This window comes from Ochotona princeps, chromosome 11 (genome assembly GCF_030435755.1).
Source record: "Ochotona princeps isolate mOchPri1 chromosome 11, mOchPri1.hap1, whole genome shotgun sequence".
Lineage (NCBI taxonomy): Eukaryota > Metazoa > Chordata > Mammalia > Lagomorpha > Ochotonidae > Ochotona > Ochotona princeps.
Window position 1 is genome coordinate 40,497,709 of NC_080842.1, and position 27,310 is coordinate 40,525,018.

Genomic DNA, 27,310 nt, shown 5'->3' on the forward strand with positions numbered 1-27,310 from the left:
GAAGAGGCAGAAAGATCTTCCTTCCATCCACTAGTTCACTCCCCAAGTGGCCACAATGACTGGAGCTGAGCCTATCTGGAGCCAGGAACCAGGAGCTAGGTGCTTCTTCTGGGTCTCCCACATGGGTGCAGGGTCCCAAGGCTTTGGGCTGTCCTCTACTGCTTTCCCAGGCCGCAAGCAGGGAGCTAGCAGGAAAGTGAAGCAGCTGGGATTCAAACCCGTGCCCATATGGGATCCTGGTGCATGCAAGGCAAGGACTTTACCCACTAAGCTACTATGCCACGCCCTAGAAGTAAACAATTCTTAAGTTTTAAGTTGCATCTTATTCTGAGTAGCATGATGAAACCTTGCACTGTTCTGCTATGACCTCTGCGTTGCCCTAGATGTGAATCATCCCTTTGTCAGTGTTATATGTACGGTATGCACTATCAACCATTAGTCATTTACATGTTTTGTAAGATCACAGTGCTTGTGTTTAAATAACCCTGTGCAATAGCCTGATGGCATGACACTAAGCTTCTGTCATTTACATCACTTCATCTTGTTATGAGTTCTATCATCTTGAACATTATTGTGAGAATAAAAAGACTGGGCCATCATTGCTTTGTGTGTGAGATGGGGCCGGAGACAGAACTGACCAGGCGAATGCAACCACCAGTGTGTGTGTAGGCTGATGTGGGTAATGGACTAGGCCTGACCCCGCACTGGCTGGCACACACATCTGGCAAAATTTCTTTTGGAACTCCCCCTACCCAACCCCACCAACTGGACCACTAGACTCAGAACAACTATGGTGAAAATCACAGGATCTGGGTATCTGACCATGGAGGGCATTTGTCAGAACTGGGCTGCCTCAGTTCCTGAAGACGGTTCAGTGGATGGCATACGTGGGGGACATGACAACCAGTTCACTGAGGCCTGCAGAGGACATCCAGTGCCGTGGAGGGCAGAACAAATTCACAGCTCTCTCAGTTAAGCTTTGATAGTGAATATCTGGGTGAATTGAGACTCGTAAGGTGGAATATGTCAGCAAATGGATCTTGGAAGGATTTCCTTAACCTTGGATCAACAAAATTAATAGCATCTCAGAACTACTGAAACCACTTAACCAGTATCCTCAGAGCGTATTTCACAGTGGAGACCCTGGGATGACATCGGGTGGCCATCCCCCATTCCTAGTTACTGATGTGGTTGGGCTGCTGGGAGTGGCCCTCTCCTGTTCTCTCCTTACTTTCTGCAGATACAGGAAGGAAAAAGGAGATTGGAGGCAGTTGCTTCTTCTGCTTTCCCCCATCCCTCAACCCTCCCCATCCTAATCAGTGGTCCACATGGGCATGCATCCCTCTCAACTATGTTAACATCATCAAAAATAAAATGAATTCATTATTAAAAAAAAAACCACATTTGAAAGAGTTGAAGTTACAGGTTTGGAAAAGCCCCAGACCTTTACAGCATCTATGTACACTTAATTATTAAATATCTGCCCTATTAGATTGACTAAAAGTGATGGACTAAAAAGTAAGCTGCATGTGTTTTCTTTCTTTTTTTTTTTTTTTTTAAGATTTTATTATCATTATTGGAAAGCCGGATATACAGAGAGGAGGAGAGATAGAGAGGAAGATCTTCCATCCGATGTTTCACTCCCCAAGTGAGCCGCAGCGGGCCGGTGCATGCCAATCCGATGCCAGGAACCTGGAACCTCTTCCGGGTCTCCCACACGGGTGCAGGGTCCCAATGCATTGGGCTGTCCTCAACTGCCTTCCCAGGCCACAAGCAGGGAGCTGGATGGGAAGTGGAGCTGCCGGGATTAGAACTGGCGCCCATATGGGATCCCGGGGCTTTCAAGGCGAGGACTTTAGCCGCTAGGCCACGCTGCTGGGCCCTACATGTGTTTTCTAATAAGAAACAGAAAATGTTGAAAATATTGGAACACATGATTCCAGGATTGATACAACATATTAAATTATATAATCAAGTTCTAGGTAAAAAAGCATGAATACAGTACAGAAAGATATTTTTATACAGAATACATTCAATAACTTTCATTTTGATATATTATCACAATGCTTGTGTTTTATTATTAGTTATTGTTAATCTTTTGCTATAGCTAATTTATAAATTAAACCTTAAAACAGGTATGTATGTGGTGGAAAAATAGTACATACACAGTTCGGTACTGCCTTACCGTTTTAGGCATCCCTTTGGAGTATTGAAATGCACCCCCTCAGATAAGGGATAGCTAAGTATAGTTTTTTGTGTGTAGTTTTCGGTTTTGCCTGCACACGTTTCCCTAAAAGGACAGAGTTGTACATTGATTCAGTTAATGCCAGTGTTGTAAGTATTCCTCCAGACCAGAGGTTCATTTTCTATTCTAGTTCCCATCTCAAGAATGCCCAGCGATGTTTCACAGTGAGTCTAAACTGTAGCATGAAAGTGACAACATACCAGCAACATAAAATTGCTGTTAATTAGAATACTCTTGCCATTACTCATTTGCAAAAGACAATTTTACTTCTTGTCTCAAGAGGCTCTCAATCTACTAGAGTAAGCCGTATGCTTAAATCAATAATAACAACCCAGTCTGGGGATTTTGTAGTAAAAACGGAAAAAATTTTAGTAGCTTAGATAAAGTGGCATGATTTCTTTATTTTTTGAGAAATAGAAGAAAGCCAGGTTTTAGTTTTTACCTTTTTTGGATCTTGGGTTAGAAGTACATAGTAAAAATACTGTGTATAAAAGTTACATCTCATAGTTTTAATCTGCATTTTGATAGTGATATTCTGAATATGCTTTCATACACATGTTGGCAATTTCTAAATTATTTTTATTATTTAACTTATTATTATATTTTAATTTATTATAATTTTAATATTGTTCACATAGTTGAGCGGGATGCATGCTCACCTGGGTCTCTGTGCAAGGTCATGTTTGGTGTGTCACCTGCACAGCTCCTGGGATTTTCAGGTGGGTTCTATCAGGTGAGTTCTGCGGTCCAGCTTGGCTTGACCCATCACCAGCCCTAGCTCTCTGCATATACCAGTGGGTGCTGCAGTCCCACAGAGGAGAGCCCACATGTTCCTTACAGAATATGCCCCCAGATACACTTCCTTCACATTCTGGTGGGTGCTGTGGCCCAGCCTGATGTGGCCCACTGTTGCTCTGAAATTTGCAGGCAAGTACTGCTGCCAAGCCCAGCCAGGCATGCCCCAAGCTTTTGTGTGCATCAGTGGGCCATGTGACCTTAGCCCCAGTCTCCCATGTGGGCAGATGCCTTAGCCTGACCCAGACATGCCCTATGGTTCACCCTCTAAAGCGTTCTATCTTAGCAACTTCATGTACCTGCAAGTACAGTGGCCTGGTCTGTGGAAGACCCCAGAAAACATTCTTCCCTGTCAGATGTGCCTTCAACCACTCCCAGTCCAATATGTGTCCAGACCCTGGCTGTCTGCAGCTCTCCTGCCTGGGGGCTGGGATGGTGTGTCCTGGCTGCTATTCCCTGCCTTCCCATGTATCTTTAAAAAGAAAAAAAGAGGGCCTGGCGCGATAGCGTAGTGGTTAAAGTCCTTGCCTTGCACGCATTGGGATCTCATATGGCCGCCGGTTCTAATCCCGGCAGCTCCATTTCCCACGCAGCTCCCTGCTTGTGGTGTGAGAAAGCAGTTGAAGATGGCCCAAATCCTTGAGACCCTGCACCCGTGTGGGAGACCCGGAAGAGCTCCTGGCTCCTGGCTTCGGATTGGCTCAGCTCCAGCCGTTGCGGCTCACTTGGGGAGTGAACCATCGGACAGAAGCTCTTCCTCTCTGTCTCTCCTCCTCTGTATATCTGACTTTGTAATAAAAATAAATATATCTTTAAAAAAGAAAAAGAGGGGAGTAAGCAGCCATGTTGGCATACTGGTATAGTTAACACAGATTTGGCATTAACCAGGGTCAGAATGCATGGCAGCTACTGACTGCTTTATTCCCACTTGCCTAGGTACAGTCAACTGAGGCAGTTACCTACAGCTGGGGTCCATACTATGTTTGATAAATGTTGTCCAGGCTCCAGTGCCAAGAATGTGTTGTCCAAAATGCTGTTTGGTTTTGAAAGATGGAACTCCACCCTTTGCTTGGTTTTAAGTATGTCTGGAATGTTATGATAGGACTTAGTAGTGACAATGGTCAGATCTAGAAATGATGGGGAAACAAAACATGTGAAATGTAAACTCCATATTTTAATTAAAAATAAAAGAATTTTAGCAGGTTATGATGGTATCAGTTAACATTACTGAAGACTTATACCAGGCACTGAACTAAATTTGCATGCATTACTGAGGATAATTCTTACTAAATTCCTACTCTCTTCATTTTCTGATGAGAAAATCATAGCGGAAAGACTATAGAGAGGTTAAGTAATATGCCCAAGGTTTTACTGCTAATAAATAGTGGAACAAAGTTTCAAATGTAAATCACTCTGGGTTCAAAGCCCATGTTTTTAGACAGTGGTAGCCCAGGCCTAAGCCAGTTTATTAGCAGAAGGAAAATTCACTAATCAGGAGGATACTTACTATACTCAGGAACTTAATGGAGTTTGTGGAAAATATATACTATGAACTAACTGTGTATGGATTTTAAAAAATTGTCCCAAATAAACTCATCTTTTAATTCCATTTAATTCTATTTTTTGTTGTATAAATTTTATTTTTGAAATTCTACGTATTTGATTAGGGCACAAAGGGTCAAGAGCTAGAGGAAAGTGGGTGAGACCAGTGTGTACACATTCCCTTTTTTCCTGCCTGTATCTTGGGGGAGGGAAGGGGGAGAGACAAGGGGAGAAGCCACACTCAGCCCTCCCAACCATCCCAGGGTCCCCAATGTGGGGCATGCTCCAAAGGTCCGACTCAAGTGGTTTTGATAGTTCAACTGTTCTGAATTGCAGCTGATCTTGCCACTCCAGTCACAATGAAATCTCTCCAGACTCCACTGGCTGACATAGCTCACCTTAGAATCTCCACTTGCCCAGGTATTCACTGCCAATTGTTGGCTGGGGTAGTTGCTCTATTTGTTCTGTCCTCCATCTCTGTTATGGTACCAGGTGTCCTCTGCAGGTTCCAGTGTACTGCCATATCCTCCATGTGCATCTGGATATGCTGTCTACTGCTCCGTCTAAGCCACTGAGGACGCTCAGTTCTGACACAAGCATTCCAGACCATGGAACCTGCACTTTCCTCCAGGGTTGAAGTTCTGAATCCAGTGGTTCCGTTGGGTTAATTCCCAAAGAAATTTCGTCTGAGGTGATTCCAGACCTGATGCATGTATGTGCATACCTGTACAGGGTCTGGCACAGTCTGTTGCCCAAATTGGCTTATGCACACACTATTAGTTGCAATTGCTGGGTCAGTTGTCTCCAACCCTGTCTTCTACACAAACTAATGGGTGTTGCGTTCCAGGCCGATCCTGCTCACCACATACTCAGCCCCTATGCAAACCAGTGGGAGCTGAAGCCTAGTCGGTGTGACCTGCAATAACCCCTACCAGGTCTGTCTCCTGCCCCGGTTCCCATGCTTGTCAGTTTGCACAGCAGACTGTTCCAGTCAGTCCCCACATCCCGTTCAGCTCTCATGTGTCAATGGGCATTGAAGGCTAGTTCAACCCAACCAGCCCCACTATCCAGCTCACACATGTGCTGGCAGATGCTACTCTCTGTCTAGCGATGCCTGTGTCAGTGCTGGTTCTCATGCTCACCAGTGGGAGTGACAACCCAAGAGGGAGGTGCCCACTGATTCCCTAATGGGCCTACTCCCAGATCTTGCACTCTCCAGGTGCTACTGCTGTTTAGCTCAACAGAGTTTTCCCCCTGTGCCAGCATCTGCAAGTGTTGCTGTGGCAATGCCCAACCAACTAATCCTCACCCCCTTGGGCTTATGTATGTACCAGTAGGTATAGTCCGGCCAGCCTGACTTGTCCCGATGCATCTTACATGGACGCCAACAGGTGTTGTAACCCTGCCCAGCCTGGTCTGCCCCCAGTCCTAACTCTGACGCTCACCAGTGGGAATAGTGGCCCAGCAGGGGATCTCTCTGCAGTCCCTACCTACTGGGTTCACCCACTCTCCCCCAGGTCTCATGTGTGCTTGTTGTGTGCTGTGGCCCAGCCTGGTATGTATGGCCTGCCTCACCTTGGCGTTTGCCAGTGGGTGCTATAGCCTGGCCAGGCCAGGCCCACTCCCAGTTCCAGGTTATGCCAGTCCCCAGTCCTGGCCCTAGTTTGAACTGGCTGGTATTGCAGCCCAACCTGGCATGACCCACACACCATTCTGGCTCTCGGATTTGCCAGTGGGTGATATGAATTGTCCCAGCCTGGCTTGCCCCAGATCTGAGCCAAAGGTAAGCCCATGGGTACTGTAATCTGTCCTGGTCTGGGTTTCTCCCTTTTTTGGTTCTTGCACTCACCTGCAGGGAGTGTGTCCCGACAGAGAAATTGCTGAGCTCCTCTGTCAGAACCTCCCCCATACCAGATCTCACGCATACTGGTGGGTCCATGGGCCAGCCCTACTTAATCCACCTCCTGTCCTAATGGGAACAGTTGCCTATCCTGACCGGCCCTCACTCATTCAAGTTCTTATTGTTGGGTGCTATAGGCCAGCCTAACCTGGTCATTTGCAGACACAGCTCACACAAGACTCAGCAGGAACACAGACCTTGCCCAGCCCCTCCTATACCCATCTTGGTTCTCATGAACTCCAATGGGTGCTGGAATCTAGCCCAGTCTGGTGCACCCCACACTCAGTCCATACCCGTGCCAAAGGAAAGTGCCTCCATGTCCAGACCAGATTGCAGCCCCTGTCTGGCCCCCATGCTCACTAGTGGGACCTACAATGCTGCCATGTGTCCCCTTAGCTCCCCAAACAGACCTGATCCCAGCACTGATCTTGCACATGCCAATGATTGCTGTGACCCAGCTTGACATAGTCTGTCACTTGTGTTGGCTTTTGCCTTCAGATGCTGCAGTCTGGCCTAGCCCAGCCATCCCCCAATCCCAACTCTGGCTGGTGGTTGCTTGAACCTGGCCCTGTTCAGTCTGATCTCATCCCTGACTCATACAAACTAGTAGGTATGGCAGCGTAGCCCGGCCTGACCTGCTCTTCATCCTGCCTTCTGCAGTTGCCAGTGGACTATGATTTGCTTGGCCCTGTCTGGTCCACCCTCTTCCAAAACCAATTCACACCCCTGACGACGGATGAAGCTACCCCGTCCAGCTTGCCAACCCAGGCCTGGACCATGCGCTCATCAGTGAGAGTTATGACCCCCTAGTGGAGTTTCCCATGTTCCCCTGTTCAGGCCACTCCCAGACCCAGATCTCATGCATGTCACTGGGTGCTTGGCCTTTACCCAGCCTGATCTGCCCCATCTGTCCTGGCCTTTGCATGAGCTGATATGGCCTGGCCCACCCCACACCTTGTTTCAGAGTGCTCATGTGGGTGCTGTAGCCTGGAACTGCCCTGCTTGTTCCCAGCCCTAGTACAGGTGAGCATTAATGAGTTCCATGGTCACGCCCATCACCATCCCAACTCTCAAGCTAACCAGTGGGACTTGTAGTTCTGTAGGGTTGGGCCAACATATCCCCCACAGACTCAACCCCAGACTTGGTTCTCTTGCTTCCTGGTTGGTGTCATGGTCCTAATGTGAAACATTCCCTGATCTGACACTCACTGTCAGGTACTAGGGTCTAGTTCTGCCAGACAGGCCTTCAGCCATTGCTTGCGTGTACACTGGCATGTGGTGGTCAGCTGTGTTCCATGCTAACAAGCCCAACATGGGACTTCCATGTGGGTTGGTGCATTAATCTGACCCCAAATTATCTTCAGATCTCTGCTCTCCCAACCACCGAGTCTCAGTCCCTTTGCTTACCTGCAAGTATAGTGGTCCTGTCATTAGGTGTCCCTCAGGATTCATTCCTCATCTACACGTACAGTGGCCTTAGGCAGTGTCCCTAGGCAGTAATTCCATAACCCCAAGATCCCAGAGCTTGCTGCAGGGTGGCCAGCAGGCGGAGCCTGGTGCCAGTTGGTGCTATGGCTGCTCACAAGCCCAGGACCCTCCCCCCTTTTAGCAGAATTGCTTGGGGAGCTAGGATTCCCAGCAGGAAGCCTTAGGCCAGCATGGGTACCCACAGCAACAGCCACATGGCTGGGGAACCCACTGCTCAGGCTTACCTGGACTCCACCAACCAACATGGTAGCAGTGGGCAGAGCCGTGGTCCTGCACATGCCCAGAGCTGTTCGAGGTGCGTCCCCAGGATGGTCGCTGTGGATAGAGGAATTTATTGGACTTAGGCTTGGAAAACCCCAGGACCCTACCCCCACCTAGCAGTGTTGCATGGGGAGCTAGGATCCCCAGCAGACAGCCTGTGCCAACACAGGTACCCCCAGTCTCAGCCATGTGGCTGGGGTACCCAGAGACCTGTGCCTCGCCACTACTCAGACTTACCTGGACTCTCTTAATTCCATTTTTTCCATGAACTTTTGAAATAACCAGGTGAGAATAATTATTGGAGCATCCTCTGCAGGATAGTAAATCACATTGAAAAGTGGATCACCCATCTTTGGAAAGGGCGTTAGTGACATCTGTTTGTTAAGGGCCGTAACATATGAAACAAGAATGAAGGAATTGGTACCCAGATGTCAGTTAGGGTGACATTCTTGAGATTTAAATGACAGTGGCTTAGGTTGCCATTCCCTATGCCTTGGAAGCGCAAGATTTTTATGAATTCCTGGGAACTTTTCTTATATTTTTTGGCTTGAGGTTCTGCTTTCTTTAACTTCTTCATCTCACTTGCGACTTCACTCCCATGGCTGTTCTTGTTTCTTGGTTTCTTACTGACCCAATTGTGGAACTCAGCTCATCACTCCCTCCCCATCTCTTTCTTTTCTTTCTGATTTCCTCCAAGTCACTCACAGAAGGTATTTGTGGGTGTGACAGATATTACTTAAGGCTTAGAGGCTTTTATGTCCTTAGCAACACAAATAAGTTAAAGTCCAATAATAGAGATCTCTATTTTCATCATTCTTCCGCTCACTGAGAACTGTCTTAAAACTCCAACCTCCCACATTGTTGTTTGAGCCTCATCTCTCCTTACCTATCTCTGTCTCCTCTCCTCAAATCCCCATATTCTTAAGACTTAAAGCTTATAAGTCTGCTTAGCTTTCTCTGTTTTATAGTTTTATTGTAACCCATGCTTTATCCTGCCATACTTGAGCATCATGTCAGGATAGATTGCTGAACAAGGCATTTTGCATTGCTGGAGGGAATTCTGGCATGTGCTCAAATTATCTTGCCTCTGTAGTTATATATAGATTTAAAGATGGAAAGAGGTATTTGAAAGATATGGTGTTTATTGTTTTTATCTTTTCCATGAAATATAAGGTATGCTCCTTTATTGAGATAAGGATGGTCAGCTTTATTGAGGTAAGTTTTGGTCAGCTTGGCATTCTAATGCTTAAAGGCATTCTGTCAATATAAGCTTACTAGATTTCTCAAATTTCATAAAATGCTAAGTTTAAATAGAATGATTCATATAAAATAGCCTACAACTGTGTAGACTTAATTCCATTGCTTGAGATGGATTATTCAGTTTACTGAGTACACTAGCAAGTATGAGAATAAGCAGTGGAGAAATGAAAAGCCAGAGTAAGTAAACTAGAGCCAGGGCACTGAAGATCAAAGTCTTGGCTGATCCTTTCTCTCTCCCAACATAGGCATAAACATATGCCAGGCAGCTTCTGCATTACACTGCTGGGTTGAGTGGGATGTTTGTCTTGGAGCTGAAATAGAAGAGTTCTGTTAATTATCTGTTACTCTCTGAAAAATGGTCTCAGACTTGCTGGTTTCAAATACAACAACGAACACATTTCCTGTAGGTTAGGAATATAGGTGTAGGGCTAGCGGCGTGGCCTAGCGGCTAAAGTCCTCACCTTGAATGCCCCGGGATCCCATATGGGTGCCGGTTCTAATCCCGGCAGCTCCACTTGCCATCCAGCTCCCCGCTTGTGGCCTGGGAAGGCAGTTGAGGACGGCCCAATGCCTTGGGACCCTGTACCCGCGTGGGAGACCCGGAAGAGGTTCCTGGTTCCCGGCATCGGATTGGTGCATATCCGCCCGTTGCGGCTCACTTGGGGAGTGAAACATTGGATGGAAGATCTTCCTCTCTGTCTCTCCTCCTCTGTATATCTGGCTTTCTAATAATAATAATAATAATAATAATAATAATAATAATAATAATAATAATAAAGCAGGAATATAGGTGTAGCTTAGCTGGATGGTTCTGGCTCAGGGTTTCCATGAGCCTCCAATCATCTGAAGGCTTGACCAGGGATGGGAGATCTGCTTCCAGACTTTGACATATGTATGTTAACAGGAAGCCCTAATTCCTCATCACAGAGTTTTTCCTTAGTGTTGTTATGAGTGAGTGACCTAATAGAGGGAGAACCAGGATGGAAGCTGAGATGCTTGTGGCTCTTCCCTGAAGGGTGACATTACTTCTGCTGTGATTTGTTGGTCACACAGACCAATCTTGGTTACACAGTGAGCAGTGAAAACCAGGGGGTATGGATCACTGGGGGCCATTTCTTTTATTATTTATTTATTTTTACTGGGGGCTATTTCAGAGACTGGCTACCACAAGGTTCTTTCCAAAAACATTATATGTATATATGTGTGTGTGTGTGTTTATGTGTTGTCAGGAAAAGGAGCTGCATACCTTAAAGAGTATGTTGGTCCTTCAACAAATTCATGGAAAGTGTAATTAAAGATGCTTATTCTGATGCAAAAAGATTTTAAATACATGCAGATGAGAAGTCTTCAAAAAGCTTCTATTATGTGTATAATGAAAATAGTATGCATGGAGTTCAAAAAATTTTATGAAGATTTGTTTGTTTTTATTGGAAAAGCAGATTTGCAAAGAGAAGATATAGAGGGAACGATTTTTCTGTTTGCTGGTTCACTTTTGAATGATCCCAATGGCCAGAGCTGAGGTGATCTAAAGCCAGGAGCCAGGAACTTCCTCCGGGTTTCCCACACGGGTACAAGGTCCCAAGGTTTGGGACCATTCTCTACTGCTTTCCCAGGCCACGAGCAGGGATTTGGATGGGAAGTGGGGCAGTGGAGACATGAACAGTGCCCATATCGGATCCTGGTACATGCAAGTTGAGGATTTAGCCACAGAGGTATTGTGTATGGCCTGAATTAAAAATGTTTTTACACTAAAATAAACATCTTTTTAAAATTTTTTTTAGGATTTTATTTATTTGAAAGACAGAATTAGAGAGAGAGAAAGAGAGAGAGAGATTAATTTTCCACTTAATTCACTCTTCAAATGTTCACAATGATCAGCCCAAGACCAGGAGTGAAGGCACATTAGCAGTGAGCTGGATGTGAAGGGGAGAAGTGGGGACTTGGAGCAGCACTCATAAAGGAGTTTAGTCTGCTGTGGCACAATGCTGGCACCACTAAACATCTTTTTTTTTTTTTAAGATTTATTTATTTTATTACAAAGTCAGATATACAGAGACGAGGACAGAGAGGAAGATCTTCCGTCCGATGATTCACTTCCCAGGTGAGCTGCAACAGCCGGTGCTGCGCTGATCCGAAGCCGGGAACCAGGAACCTCTTCCGGGTCTCCCACGCGGGTACAGGGTCCCAAGGCATTGGGCCGTCCTCTCCTGCTTTCCCAGGCCACAAGCAGGGAGCTGGATGGGAAGTGGAGCTGCCGGGATTAGAACCAGCACCCATATGGGATCCCAGTGTGTTCAAGGCGAGGACTTTAGCCGCTAGGCCACGCCGCTGGGCCCCAGTAAACATATTATAACTCAATTTTCCATGAACTTCTAGAAGTGCTGCCATACAGTTAGACAAACTAGTAGTTATTAGGCTTTTGAGTTCAACAGATCAGTTGAATAAATGGAAATGGAGGTACCAAAATAAGTATGTTTTAATATTTTTTCAAGTAAGGAAAAATGGGACAGAGAGACTGTCTTCCCATCCTCTGATTGATTCCCCCAATACAGCAGGGTCTGAGTTTGGTTCAAAGCTGGGAGCTGAAAACAAAATCTAGGTCTCCCCTTGGGTGGCAGGAATGCAGTTACTTGAGCTGTCACTGTGGTGTCCCAGGATCTGCATTGGCAGGGGTCAGAACCGGAAATTTGACATAGGTGTACTGATGTGCCAATCTGGTGTCTTAACTGCTAAACTAAACACCTGCTCAATGCTTTTCTTTTTTAACTACGGGCTGATGAAAACTTTGGCTTATCTAGGTCCCAGAACTGTCATTCAGGAACCACTGAGCTAGAGTATGGGAGGTACCACTTTGGATATCATGTGGTCCACTTAAAGTGAAAAGCAAAGAGGTTGACATGGTTGAAGCATGGATGTGGTGATTTTTATAAAATTATCCTCATGGTTGGCAGAAAGCCTGAGAGATGACAAATATTTGATGTATCCATTTTGTATTTTTTCTGCTATTAAGTTGTGTTCTTACTGATATTTAGTTATTTACTATTCAATTTAGCTAAATGTGAAATGAAGAAGATGAATAGAGTACTATTGCAACATAGTTAAATGTACATAGAAGTAATGTAAATACACTGTGGTATCTGACCTTTTCAAGTGTGATGTGATGTCTGACCTTTTGAAGTGTTTTCATATTTACTTAATGTATTTCGCATATAGTTTGTACATTTTTGAATTATTTGCATCAAGTTTGCCAGCTACCCTTTTTCTAAATGATTAGCTCTTCCCTTTATAAAGTTATACTTTTCCTAGTAATTTACATAATGCAGTTATGTGTGCCTCTTTTTATATGAGGATGAAATGTTAGACTCAGTCCCTTACAAATGAGCTTTAAATTGTAAAATTTTTGTCCCAAATGTTATGAATTTGTAGAAAGGTGGTTACTGTTTCATTTGTTTTTCTTTTGATCTCCAAGATGTGGGTTGAAGAAGGGATCAGTGATGAATCTCCTCTGGCATTAGATCCTACTCGAATCATGCTGTTACTATTTTGGGTGTGAAATAATGTTAAGTGATATTAAATAGAATAGAGAAAAGCATTCCCTTCAATAGAATCTTGTGCATCTTCATGAAGTGGCTTAACACATACATAATTTTCTTTTGAAAATCTGATTGGTAGAAGCTGTTGTTCTTTTTCTCCATATGTAAACTTCACATACCAGTGCTGAGTTTTTAAGTGAATAGCATTATTACTTCTGGAGATTGCACATTCAGTTGATTTTACAGCCAGAGTGGTCAACTAGGAAGTTAATTAATGTTTTTTAAGTACCTTTGTGACATTTTGCCAAATTTTAAGTGGAATGTCATGTTCACACATGGGCATTTTTAAGTGAACATAGTGAACAGTTGCTGTTTTCAGTCCATGGATAGCCATTGTGGCATACAGCCAATGCTGCCATCAGAGCTGCAAGCTAATGTGACATTGGCCACCAAGTTGGCCATCAGCACTCTGCCTGGTTTAACTTGTTTCCTTTGGTTAGAGCTCTCATTAGGCTAAGTCCTTTAGACACCCAGACCATGTGGTGGCATGTTGCATCTGAGTATGCTTTTGCTACTCACTAGCATAATTTAGGATAAAAATCAGATTCCTTTATGTTTGTCTCAAGGAACATTTGTATCATTATATGAAGGGTCCAGGAGCATGCTTAGAAAATTTAGATGGCATTTTGGTATCCACTATTGGTCATTGCTAATTTGAATCTTAATTGGTCACTACAGGTTGGGTTTCTTACATAGATAAAAGGTTTCAATCAGGCCATGCTTCCTGAAGAGAAACCAGTTTTTGTTTTTAAGATTTTTTTTTTTTGAAAGGCAAAGTTAGAGAGTGAGAGAGAAATTTTCTATCTGTTGGTTCCCTCCAAATGGCCGCAGGAGCCAGAGCTGGGCTTGGCTGAAGCCAGGAACCAGGAGCTTCTTCCAGGTCTCTCACATAGGTGCCGGGGCTCAAGCACTTGGGCCATCCTCTACTGCTTCCCCAGGCATGTTAGCAGGGAGATTATTTAGAAATGGAGAAGTTGAGATATGAATCAGTGCCCATATGTGCCTATATGTGCCGATATAGTGGATAGCATTTTTTTTTTAGTTGATGACATTTTATTTATTTATTTTTTAAAAGATTTATTTATTTTATTACAAAGTCAGATATACAGAGAGGAGAGACAGAGAGGAAGATCTTCCGTCTGATGTTTCACTCCCCAAGTGAGCCGCAACGGCCGGTGCTGCGCCGATCCGAAGCCGGGAACCTGGAACTTCTTCTGGGTCTCCCACGCAGGTGCAGGGTCCCAAAGCCTTGGGCCGTCCTCTCCTGCTTTCCCAGGCCACAAGCAGGGAGCTGGATGGGAAGTGGAGCTGCCGGGATTAGAACCGGCGCCCATATGGGATCCCGGGGCTTTCAAGGTGAGGACTTTAGCTGCTAGGCCACGCCGCCGGGCCCAGTTGATGGCATTTTAATCCCCTATGCCACAATGCTGGCTTCCAAAATTTATTCTTCATAGACACATAGTAAGGTAGGACTATCACATGAGTTAACAAATGAACACATACACTTTCAACAGAATGTGTACTTGGGCCTGAATTAACTCAGTGTTCTTGCCACAAATTATCTTGGAATCTCAACACTGCCCTACCGTTTGCTAGACAAAAACCAGCTACTTCAAAAAGCAGGACTTTCCTAAGGAGCCATTTAGCAAAGTAGCTGAGTGCTATCTATGGAGCCTGAGAAGATGACCTTTTGTCATTTTGGCACCGATTGACCAAAGAGAAGAGTAACCTTGGAACCCCAATCTAGAAATTGTCTTCAATTGTTCTAATTATAAGCCACAAAAATGACCCAATCCTTTGTACCTAGAGAAGAATGTGAATAGCAGCTGTCAGCAGTTTATTTTGGAATTAAAGCATTACAGATCGAACAAGTTCTTATCTGACTTGAACTCACTGGTAATTCCTGAATCATACCTTTTGAAGGTTGCTGGAGGTCACCAATGGCTTGTTTGTGATTGATCTAGAAACCTTGCGAGGGACTTGTGGATCTGGCAGCCGGCACCATGAAAATGCCTGCTGGTGCCTTGCTGCCTCGGACTTGCAATGATTATTATCAGATTTTCATTCCATAGCACTCAATCCTCTGTACCTGGGTATCAGACATTTTGGAAAAATTGATAAATATTGGGGACCACAAAAGGAGCAGTATAAAATTTATGATTTTAGAAATTTTTAAGTTTAGAAATTATATAAATATATGAAATATATATGCTTTTGTATCATTGCTGTGTCTGAATTCATTCAACATTGGACGCTCTAGCTTAAATCCACTAATGCAACATTCAGTTCACATTGCCTTTGACATTGTCGGCATTTTGCTCATACTACAGTATCTGTTATGATTTAATATTCTGGAGTCAGACTGTATGGGTCTCAGACCTAGGATCACCACTTTCCAAGTGTATAATTTGAGCAAGCTACTTAACATTTATGGGCCTCAGTGAGTAACATCTATGAAATGGTCATGATCATGGTACCGACAGTGTAAAGTTGTTAAGAGATCGAAATGAGGTAGTACATGAAAAGTACATGAAATGCCAAGCTTAGACATAGCTGACTTGCTGTTTGCCAAAGCTGATTAATCAAGGGATTAATCATGACCCTAGTTAGGCCAACTACATCAGTCTTTTGAGAATTTAAAAATCTGGAGCCTAATGGAAACCGGATGTTATTGATGGCGGGTGCCTGTGATGGTGCTCTTATGAAATTCACAGGCTTCTGCTGTTGGCAACTACAAACATAAGGGACTTTGCTCTTTAATTTCTTGCTGTAGCTAGAGAGCTACAGATATGACTTAAAACAATGTAAAGACCGTTTGAATTCAGTTGCTAAACATAAAGAAATTAAAATGTCAAAATTAGGCATGATTAGTTAAGACTAGTTTCATTGGGCATCCTTTCCATTGGCTTCCTGTGTTTGAAGAGACGTGTGGATGTTTCATTATTCCTTCTTTCCTTCCTTCCCCCTACATCCAGCTCTCGCTCCCTCCCTTCCTTCCTTCTGATTTTATTATTTTTATTGGAAAGGCATATCAGATTTACAGATAGAAGGAAAGACAGAAAGATTTTCCATCTGCTGTTTCACTCCCCAAATGGCTGCAATGGCAGGAGCTGAGCCGATCTGAAGCCAGGAGCTTTTTCCTGGTCTCCCAATTGGTGCAGGTTCCAAGGCTTTGGGCCGTCCTCCACTGCTTTCCCAGGCCACAAGCAGGGAGCTGGATGGGAAGTGGGGCAGCCAGCACATAAATTGGTGCCCATATGGGATCCCGGTGCGTTCAAGGAGAGGACTTTAGCCACTAGGCAGCCATACCTGGCCTAGTAACATTAGTTTTTAAAAGGACATTCAGGGCCTGGCGTGGTAGCGTAGTGGCTAAAGTCCTCACTTTGCACACGCCAGGATCCCATATGGACACTGGTTCTAATCCCGTAAGCCCTGCTTCCCATCCAGCTCCCTGCTTGTGGCCTGGGAAAGCAGTTGAAGATGGCCCAAAGCTTTGGGACCCTGTACCCATGTGGGAGACCCAGAAGAAGCTCCTGGCTCCTGGCTTTGGATTGGCTCAGCTCCAGCTATTGCAGCCACTTGGGACATGAATCATCTGACGAAAGATCTTCCTCTCTGTCTCTCCTTCTCTCTGTATTTCCAGCTTTCCAATTAAAAAGTAAATAAATAAATCTTAAAAAAAGACATTCAAGGAGAGGGAAAGAATCAGGAGAAGTTCAAGGTGGGATATACTAGATGTCTTAGTCAGACAACCAGATCATTCTGGTCAAGAATATAAGGTAAGAGTTAGGAAGATGTGGATTCCATCTGTGATTTGTACCACACTGTGAATTTGCACAGTATTTAGCCCTTTGTAGATGTGGGAGTATTTATTTAGGCTTTTCAAGGCTCAGTTCTCTGTCTATATGCTGGTACTTCCCAATCAGAATGGAAATGACACAGTGCGTATAAAGGGTTTCACTTATTGCCTGGCAATTAAGTATTCATAAAATATGTGTTAATAGGATGATGATGATAGGATGATGTGTCCAGAGGTCACTGGAAAACAGGTACTGGAGTGCTGCTGCAAGGGATCTGCTTATAGGTGGAGATAATAGAAGAAGAAGATGTGGAGAGACAAAGGACCCAAGATATGTTAGTGAGCCATATCTTGGTATTATACCGGACTGAAAGCTTGGTTAGCATTACAATCAAACACATGGGCATTAGAGGCAACAATGTGTTAAGGTAGCCAAATGCGTGAGAAGACCAAGTTCTCCAGATAACAGGTGTCTGCATAGCCACTGCCTGTATGGGATAAACCAGCACTTGAAAATTCTTTCCTGTCTTGTGAGTCTCCTCCCACACTGCCAGGATGCTGCCTGCCGCATCCACCCACCCCTGGAGGACAGCCAACTAGATGAAGTGTAAAAAAAAAAGGGACAAATAATATGACACATGGGCAACGGTTTCCCCCATTTTCGTGGAAAGCTTACGGATTTTAAGTTTTGTTTCCCTTCATCAACATAATTGGTGAAAGTGAGAAACAGGGTTTTATATGTATGTTTTTGCATATGTTTGATGGTGCTAAAAGTATGAAAGTGTGGGCTTTTTTATAGTGAAAAGGGAAAATGAGAAGGAGGTTTGAGGGGAGGGTGACATGGTATCATGAGGGGCAGGTATTGTGGTTCCAGGGGTTAAGCCTCTACTGGGAACCCCTGAATCCCATGTTGGAGTTCCACTTTGAGTCCTGAGTTACTTTCCTGGTGGGGGTGGGCAACATCTGGCTTACTGGCCACATAAGGCCTGCAGAATCAGTTTGTCCCTGTCAAGGTACCCGCAGGTGCAACATGAAATTCAATAAATCTATAACAGGCAGGCTAATTTTTAAGTTGATAATTTTGTATGGCCACAAACGATGCTATAAATATCCAAATGGCTCTTGGCAGAAAGAAGTTCCCTAACCCGTATTGTGGGTGGCAACAAATGGCGACTTAAGAGCTTGGGTCTTTGCCACGTTTGTGGGAGACCAGGATGGAGCGCCTGTCTTCCTCCTGGGCCAGCCCTTGCTGCTGCGGTTATTTGGGGAGTAAACCAGTGGATGGAAGGTTTCGTTCTCTCTCTCTCTTTGCCTTCCAGGCAGATGAAAAAAAAAAGGATGTCAGGACATGGAAAGGAGGATCAAGCAGGTGTTTGTTTAGCGATGAACAGGTGTAAGATGTGCTACAGAAAACAGGTTGCCAGGACTTTTAAAAATTATTCATTTATATGAAAGGCAGATTCTCTCAGAGACAGACAGAGAGAGAGAGAATATCTTCCAATGCCAGGTCTGGGCCCTGACTGAAGCCAGGAAATCCATACTGGTGTCCCCCACATAGGTGGTGGGGGCCCAAGCACTTGGGCCATCATTGAGTGCTTTCCTGGGTGCATTAGCAGGGATCTGGATAAGAAGTCTGGATAAGGAGACTGGAACCCCGGCCCCGATACGGATGGGCCACCATGGTGGCTTCCCCTTGCCCCTTCATTGGTTTTGTTAGTGGAATCCTTGCTCCAAACTCTCCTCTGTGGCAATCAGCCATCAGCCTTTTGGCAGCCTCTTAGTGGGAGCCCAGGGCCTGAACTCCACTATGGATGGTGAGTGGGAGGATGGGCCACTGAAAACCTGCCCCTGGGGTGCAATTCTAGAAGCAGCCGACCACCCAAACACAGGGAAGGCAGCCAACCTCGCCCACTCCTGCTCCTCCTGGCCTGCTGTGTTTGGGAGCTCCCTGGTGAGGAAACCCTGAAATAGAAGCCCAGTCCTTCGGGGATTTATAACATTAAGAAAAATTCGAGGTAAATTTGACTTTTGATGATACTGCAGTTACATATTTTTAAAATTTTTTTAAAGATTTATTTTATTTTTATTGCAAAGTCAGATATACAGAGAGGAGGAGAGACAGGAAGATCTTTCGTCTGATGATTCACTCCCCAAAGTGGCCGCAATGGCCAGTGCTGTGCCAATCAGAAGCCAGGAGCCAGGAACCTCTTCCAGGTCTCCCATGCGGGTGCAGAGTCCCAAGGCTTTCGGCCGTCCTCCACTGCTTTCCCAGGCCACAAGCAGGGAGCTGGATGGGAAGTGCGGCTGCCAGGATTAGAACCGGTGCCCATATGGTATCCAGGCGCGTTTAAGGCGAGGACTTTAGCCGCTAGGCTACCACCGCACCAGGCCCTGCAGTTACATATTTTAACTGGTCCCTGAGTTAAGGACCGTGACCAGGTGTCCGTTTTGGGAATGGGGAGAATTTCTCCTTCCACCTCACGGCCTCCCCTTGCCAGCCTCCAGTCCCTTGTCCTGGTCTGATTTCCCGGTTCAGGTGTCTACAGGCAGGGGGCCCTTGGAACTGCATGTGCAGTCACAGGTAGGCAGGCTCTTAACTGTTTAAACTTTTTCAATATTTAACACGAAGAAGGGGGACCCTTTTTAGTTACAGTGGATCAGCCTATCACAGCTGGATTGCCCTGATGCTTTTGCAGAGCCCCAAGATTGTTTGTTAAGACCGGCCTTCTCTTTGTTGTTGAAGGGTCAAAGTGTTTCCAAACTGCAGCCCACAGTCGGGCACGGGTCACCTTAGTTTGGAAGGCCTTTCCTCCAGGGATGGGTTTATTTTTAGACAGACTTGTATTTCAGCAGCCCCGCTCTAAAGCGGCCAGCGACACTATTGCAGCGGCCGAGGCTCGGGAGTCTGACCTGGTGCCTTCTCCGGGCGCGCGCGGGTGAGTTATCCTGCAGTGGCGAGGCGGGACTGTTCCCAGGGCCCGCGCGCCCCCCGCTGCGTCTCGCCTCCGCTCCGGCCCGCGTGCGCTCCGCGCTCCCCACAGCCTGCTGGTGTCCGACCCGGAGCCCGGGCCCCGGGGAGCACCGCGGCGAAACGAGCCGCCGCTGCCGTCGGGAAAGTCGCCAGTGCGCCAGTCTCGGCCCCGCCCGCGAACGCCGGGTTCGGCTATTTCCGGCGCGGCGCCCTTCGGCAAGTTCCGCAGTCGCCTGTCGGAAATGGCTGCCGGCCGGCAGGGGGAGCGAGGGATCCGGCGCGGCCTGGAAGGCGCGCGGCCAGCGGCCGGAGCAGCTTCTGGGAAGCCTAGTTTCGCTCCGGCGGCGGCGGTGGTGGCTGCGGCAGGTCGTTCCTGAACTGCAAGCCGGTAGGACTCCTGGCGTCGTGGGGAGCTAGGAGAGCCGGGGCAGCCCCCCGAGGGGCTCGTGGGAGGCGTCCCGGGGCTGGCTCCGAGAGCTGGGAACGCTGCGGCTGGACCGGGTCCGGCGGTGCCGGGCGAGGCTGCTACCCGGGGCAGCGGGAGGCATGCAGCCGTGGAGTGAAGTAGGCCTGCCCAGCGAATCGGAAGCTTGGGAGAACCACGAGGCCCTTAGGCTTCGGTGAGAAGGGCTAACGGGTCTCCGCGGGGCTGGCAGCACCTCCCTTGCCCCCCATACCCCCTACGCCCTCTCGAGCTCCAGTTTGGGTGGCGAAGGACTCCTTTGCACCCCTTTACCGGACTCTTCTCCCTGCAAGCTTCCTCCCTCCTCCGCCCGCGGTGCTTGTGCAGCTGCTCGCGGGGAGCATCTTCTGTGGAAGGCCAACCCGGGGCTGTCCCCGGCCCCCATGCTCCCGGTGAGCACACTCGCACATCTGCCCCGGGCTGCCTCCACGCAGTCGGCCGCTGCTGCTCTTTCCTCTCTCTGCTTATTTTTTATTTCTTTCTTTATTTTTCTGGGTTCGTCTCCTTTCACGAGGAGCCCAGGATCAGAATAGCCACTTCCTGTCCGAGAGTCCAGGTGCTGCCGCTCTGTGCGTCCCGGGTTTCCTGCGCGCAGGCCCGGCTCCCGCGCTGGCCTAGCGCTGCGTGGGTGGGAGCGGGGTCTTAGTCCTGCGCGGCGGGGCAGAGCTCGGATCCGGAGCCCTTGAGCTGAAAGTGGGGTGCTGCTTTCTGTCCTCCAAAAGCTGACCCAGCTGCTAGCTCCTGTACAATTATGCTTGGCTCTTAGGTTTGCTGAATGTCTCTGCCCCCAACCTGTACTGTTTTTCTTTCCTTTTGAAACATTCTAAGGGCTTCAAGTTCTTGTGGTCCCACTCCCTTGGTGGAGGACTCACAGGACACCGCTGGTCCGCCGCCGCCCCCCCCCCCCCCCCCCCCCCCGCGCGCTCGTCCCTTCTGTGCTGCTTGAAAGGCTGGGTTGTCGGTGTTGACAAGTCTTTGTTGTGTTGGTGCAGACTGCAGTTTTGTTTTGTTTTTGGTGATCTGTTCTACAGCCTTGCATCCTGGTACACCGAGTGTAACTTAGGTCCAGAGTGTGTGCTCTAGTAATTCGTGCGGTATAGACAGTCTTGAGGAAAGCTGAGCGTTCCCAACAGCTTGTTTAGCTGGGGAGACTCTTCCATATTTCATGAGGAAAGAAAAACTGTTCTCTGAAACGCCTATTTGGTGTGGTTGAGAAGAGCTGCTGTGGAAGTAGTTAGGAGTATCGGTAAATAAGGAGACTAGAACAGGGAAAGGTCCGAGAGGTGGTTTGAAACCATCCCAGGAATGCCGGCTGGGAGTGTGTGTGCTTTCCCAGGGGGTATTAGACTGGCCGTGGAGGGACAGCTCATTGAAGGGGTGCATGAGTGAGGGGTGGGGCAGCAGTGTACGGTGGGGTCCCTCTTAGAGCTGAGCCTGCAAAACTAGTTTTCCGGAGAATGAGGACGAGGTCAGGCAGTAGGAGACAAGTGGAGAGCCCACCAGATCCATCCCTGGAATTTGGATGCACTCTGTGGAGGTAAGGAGTGTGAGCCAGGGACCGACCATGAAGTCATAAGAGACTGCCCAGGAAGTTCTGTTGGAACAGGAAACTTCTGTTTATATATCCCTTTCCCTTGTATTTGTGTTCCCCTTTACTTTCTTTTGAAAACTAAAACAATAGGTCAGCTAATTCAAGAGGCAAGAAAGGGTCACCCTTTTGTAGGTTCCATGCAAACAGGGCAACTCCAGCTGGTGGAGTTTGAGAGGGCTCAGGTTACAGAGTGGGCTCACCTGTAACCCAATGTGATCTTTTCCCTACCTGAATTAGTCAAGCACTCTTTTTACTCTCTTTAATGACTTTCGTCACACAGCTGTCCTGGGTGATGTTACTTAGGTGGAAGATAAGAAGGAATTCAAAAAGCTTTAGTCCTGAAAGTGGACGAAGCACAATGTAGAGACCCATTCAGTACCACAAGTCCTATTAAGACAGTGGGGGACAATGTGGGCTCTTGTTGACATGCACCCCAGTGTTCCTCCCCAGGCTTGGAGATGGAGCCATCGGAAGATTCACTGTAGAGTCTGGGTAAAAGCAGCATAGACATTAACGTGTAACAAAAACAGTATACGGTAGTGTGCAGCCTTGTAATCCCTGATGCAACAGAGAGGCTGTCTTCCAGAGAAACTACTTAAACCATGAGCAGCTAACTGCTGGTCAGTGTCTGTGTAGGAGTCCCACCACTCACACGCAAGCCATTGCTTTTGTATATTCTGCCATTTGACTGTGTCTGATAGCTTTTTGACTGGTCAGTGCTATTAATGATTAACATCCTAAATGTTTGCTTTATTGACTATTTTGTCGGTTAGCCTATACTCTCAATCATTTTAACCCTTGTTTCCCCCAAGTTTCTTTCCCCCAAATTTTTTTCAACAAAGTTTTGGCATTCTGAGGGAAGAAGAAAAAGAAAATGTGGTTGGGAATATGCCCTTAATATATGTTCTAAGAGCAAGAAGGCATATATAAACATATGATAGCAGATTGCTTCAGTGTTAAAGAACCATACTTCTGTGTATTTTTTTTTTTTTTGAAAGAAGGAGACTGTGTGCTACAGTATTCATTTTCTTGGTGGGAAAGGTAGGTCAGATGGGAAACTGAAGCTTGGGGAGCTTTGGTTATTTGAACAAAGCCAGATGTACTAAGTGGCCAAATTCTTTAGCTGGTCAGTAATGGCTCCTGACCTGTCCCCCAGGAGCTAAGTTATTACAACAGTGTGACCCTCCATGGGTGCCTGGGCCAATTTTGTCGAGTTGATTCCAGGGCAGGGGGTTTCGTCACCTGGAAGGCTGGAAGGCTGCATAATTCCAGGGCAGTGTTTCAGGTGTGTGAGGATGGAGGGAGGCCCGCCTGGCTTACACAGAAATGGACACTGGAAGCCGCCTCGGAGATCTCACAGAAGAATCTCTGTTCTGTCTTCTAGAGAGCCTCGAGTTAGGATTTGGTGATCTGATGCCTGTGGTCTCCATTAGCTAGAGAATAAACTAAGACTCTTCCCTTTGGTCCCTCCCTGCTGAGGTCAGTGAGCTGGCCCTGCTTTCACAGGTGGTCTGCGCTGTGGGCCAGCTGTTCCTGTTGTCTTCCGTTCGCTCCTTCACTTCACAGTTTGAAAACCCTCTTCAGCTTCTTGGACCTCTTTGTTCTTCGTTTGTTAATGGCTCTCAGGGTAGCATTTAGCATGGAAAACAGTGTTGACTCACAAGGTAGAGCAAAGCTCCCTCCTTGACTTTTGACTTCTATTTTGTTTTACAAGCACAAATAAAAAGCAAGGTGATAGGTGTTTTTTCCCCCCAGTGTGCATGTGTTCCTATGAAATGAAGTCATTTCTATGTAATTTGTGATTAAGTCCTGAACTTTAGCAAATTTCATCTGCCTAGATATCCTAGACTGCTCATTTATTTATTTCTGTTTTGAGTTTTCCTCCAGTTCTGATTTATTCCTCTCAGCATGGCTGTTTTACTTCTGTGAAACAGAGCTGTTAGATATTATAATCACTTGTGGCTTTGGATGGAGGGAGTTGTTGATGTGGTCCCAAACCATTACTAGTGAATTCAGTGCAAAGTTAAAGAGGACCTTAAAGGAAAACCCTGAGTCCGGGCAGTCACTGTGCTGCCTTGGGTTGATGCCTTGTCCTCTTCCCTCATCCTTCCCCGCCTCCCCTACCTTTCTGAGTGCAAGGTTCTAGAATTTAAAAGGGATCTTTGAGGTCCTCTACTTTAATCCTTTAATGTAATGGCTTAGGAGAGGAGAAAGAGTTGAGTCAAGACAAACAAGGAATTGTGACGGTAGCGGCTCAGATGGATCAGAAAGATAGACATGATAAAGGGACTGCAAAACTGGAGTCTGTGGTGGAGTTCGCCCGGGAAGGTTGAAGTCAGCTGGTTTATGTATGGCTTAGCAAGCTTTGGCTTCGGTTTCCCTGTCTCATGTAGGAAGGCCCAGGGTACCAGTGACATCAGTTGTATGCTTCTGTAGTATAAAATAAAAGTCATGTTTTCTTGAGAAACAGTAATCTTAGATCACATCATAGCACAGGTGCTTGGTTGCACATCTGATTGACTGTTCTGGGAAAATATGCTGGCAAAATCCATGCGAAGGCCTTATTAAAAAGCAAAACCTGTGTTTATACCTCTCTTCCCTTATAAAAATAGTGGACTTTGCTTTTTAGGAGGGAAGGAGAGAAAAATAGAAGAATGCAGAAACTACTGTCATCTGGAAAGGCCCCTGTTGCTGTTTTTGCTTCTATTTATTTTTCTATTCAGAAATAAGTACAAATGCATTTTAAGCATTTAATATCCTGCTGTATATATGGTTTTGAACCTGTAATTCCACTTAACATATTGTGAACCTTTCATGTTTTCTTAAATGGTTTAAAAGCATACTGGTAGTGTAATAGTCATATTAGTGATAGAGTTATTGCACTGTATATTTAACCTTGTTCCTAATCTTGGACATTGTTAACATGTGAACATTGTTAAAGCAGGCTGAAGGGAATGCATCTTTATGTACAAATGTTTGTTCACCTATAGTGTATTGCTAGAAAGTGTAATCATTGATTCAAACTTATGAACACTTTAGATTTTGTTACAAATGGCCAATTAATTGACACTTTAATCTTTCTGCTAATACTAGGGCACTTGTCACACTATAGCTGGCAGCAGAATTCAGAGACAGAGCCTATTGCATGAATTTGAGCATTTTGCCTGAACAGCCCTGAGGCTGAATTTTTTTTTCTAATTCATGATTCTGTCTTAAGAATAGCTTTTGGAGGTGGAGTTGCAGGGTCAGGGTGTGCCAGTTTCCCACCCCATGATGGAGGGTGAAGGTGTTTACCAGGATCTCAGCCAGCACCAGTTCCTGCAGTTTGCAGCTCTTTCTGATTTATAGGTGGAAAATGTTACCATATCCTATTGAAAAAGTGCGTTTCTTTGTTTACTGGGAAGGTTAAACATGTCAGCATGTGTTTTCATTTGAACTACTTTTTGTGTAACTTCATGTTTGTAACTGTGGGCCACCGTTGGGGTGCCTTTAATTCTTTTAACCTTGCTTATTGGAAATGCTTCTCTTGAATCAAACCCAAGTTGTTTTCTTAGAAATATGGAATCCTTTGTAGTTAAATCCATTGTGCTTTTTTTTTATTGATTTCACTTTCGCTTAGATTCCTAGCAAAGTGGCTGTGCTTAGCTAGAGACAAAATTATGTTTAGGTTTCTGTTTTTTCTCCTCCTTCATTTGTTAGAGCTAACTGCTGAATCCCTTTGGGACTGAGTTTGGATTTGATGTGTCTTGCAGGAAAATGACTTATTTTTCCCCCTAAATAGCTATGACATTATTTATTGAAAAATCTTGCTTCGGGTACTTTCAAGTGACTGCAACAAGATAATACTTTTTATAATACAAAAGTAACAGGTAGTTTTGTAAAATGGTTCAAGACAAAATGCAGCTTAAGCAAACAGACAAGTGTAAGGCACTGTGTGCCCTAGGTCAAGCACACCTACATTTGTATCTGGGCTCCAGCGTGCTTGCTGTATTGTCTTGAACAGGCTGCCTAGCCTCAGTAATTTGCCACTTTACCTGTTAAGTGGAAATAACAAGCCTTACCCACGTGGTTGATAAGATGAGATAATATGTAAATGAATGGTAGTTAGAAAAAGCTGTCCCTGACCGTCTTCCCGTTGTTTGATGTAGCTGTGGTCCTTATACTTTAAAGTATATTGCTGTGTGTTTTCCTTAGTTGTATACAATTGTGTTGATTCAGATACCATCTATCTGAATGAGAATTACCATCAACCAACCATTGGCACTCTTTTTGGGAGTTGTATGCTCTGCACCCCTGGGCCCTTTACAAGCCACAGGAACCTGGGCCCCCAACTGGGGAGTTTTGAGTCAGTGTAGGTTGTATCTGGGCTTATTATTTCCTAAGTGAGTTGTGACTCTTTGGGTTCCTGGTTAAAAACTAACTGGTAAGATATTGTACTTTTGATTTGTAGAACATTATCAAACTAGTAGGAAGGAAAACTGATAGAGGTAATGGCATAATTTTCCAAATTATGGACTTAACTCTGGGAGTTGAGACTACTAGGTTTTTGTTTATTGCAACTAAAGGGGTGACTTAGGTCAATCTGCTATCAACTTGTTAGTGTGTATACATATAAATTGTATATATATATGATTGTATATGTAATTGAGCAGTGGAAGGATTGTTTACTACTTGTTCATCTGTTCCTTTTTTATATATTGTGACTGGTCTGCTGGTGGCCTTTGTAGAATATATCTGGATTTAGAAATCTGTTCTTGAGCCCAAAGAACACTCGTTTTCTCCCTTTATAAAATCATGAAATAAGAATGGCTTAGTTCTGCAGTCTTTTGATTATGTCCTAATCTCAGCTTTCTGTTCCATGTGTCAAAGCACAACCGGTGTTATACACTTGACTTTGGTTTTTAGTTGTAACAATGTTCTGTTTCCTTTATTTTACCCTGTTAAGTTTCTAAAGTTAAAAACTGTGGTGGTTGTATCATGGGAAAAACACGGCTTTGATCTCCTGGAACTTGTGAATTGCCTGAATGTGGTTATTTTTTCCCCTTCTGTGTCCACGAGTGTGTGTGTGTGTGTGTGTATATGTGTACATGAGTTTCTTACAAGACATTTTTTACTTATTACTTTCATGGGATAGTGTTTTTTTTTTTTAATAGTAGAGAAGTAATCTTTTTTTAAAATTTATATTTGATGTTTACATAGTTGATTAAGGTGGGAAGGGTCAAGTATTAGGGGAAAGTGGGTGAGACCATTGTTTCCATATTCTTTTTCTTCTTCCTGTGTCTGGGTGAAGGGGAGAGATATGGAGAGAAGCCACATCCAGCCTCCCAGCCGCCTCAGCACCCGGGACTGGGAAATGGCCACCCATTGTCATCCCAATGTCCCTGATGTGGGACGTGCTCTGA

At 45.5% G+C, this 27,310-nt stretch overlaps 1 protein-coding gene across 4 annotated transcripts in view; it reads left to right on the forward strand.

Annotated features, from left to right (window-relative positions):
* The window catches only part of EXTL3 (exostosin like glycosyltransferase 3), a 118,123-nt gene that overhangs the window by 41,187 nt on the left and 49,626 nt on the right, over positions 1 to 27,310 (forward strand). For 3 of the 4 annotated variants that reach the window (XM_058670071.1, XM_058670069.1, XM_058670072.1), the window contains exon 1: positions 20,086 to 20,242. The exons of the other annotated variant lie outside the window; for it this stretch is intronic. The gene's annotated coding sequence lies outside the window, so the exon portion shown is untranslated. Of the gene's footprint in view, positions 1 to 20,085; positions 20,243 to 27,310 lie in introns of those variants that run through there. 4 annotated transcript variants of the gene reach the window in all.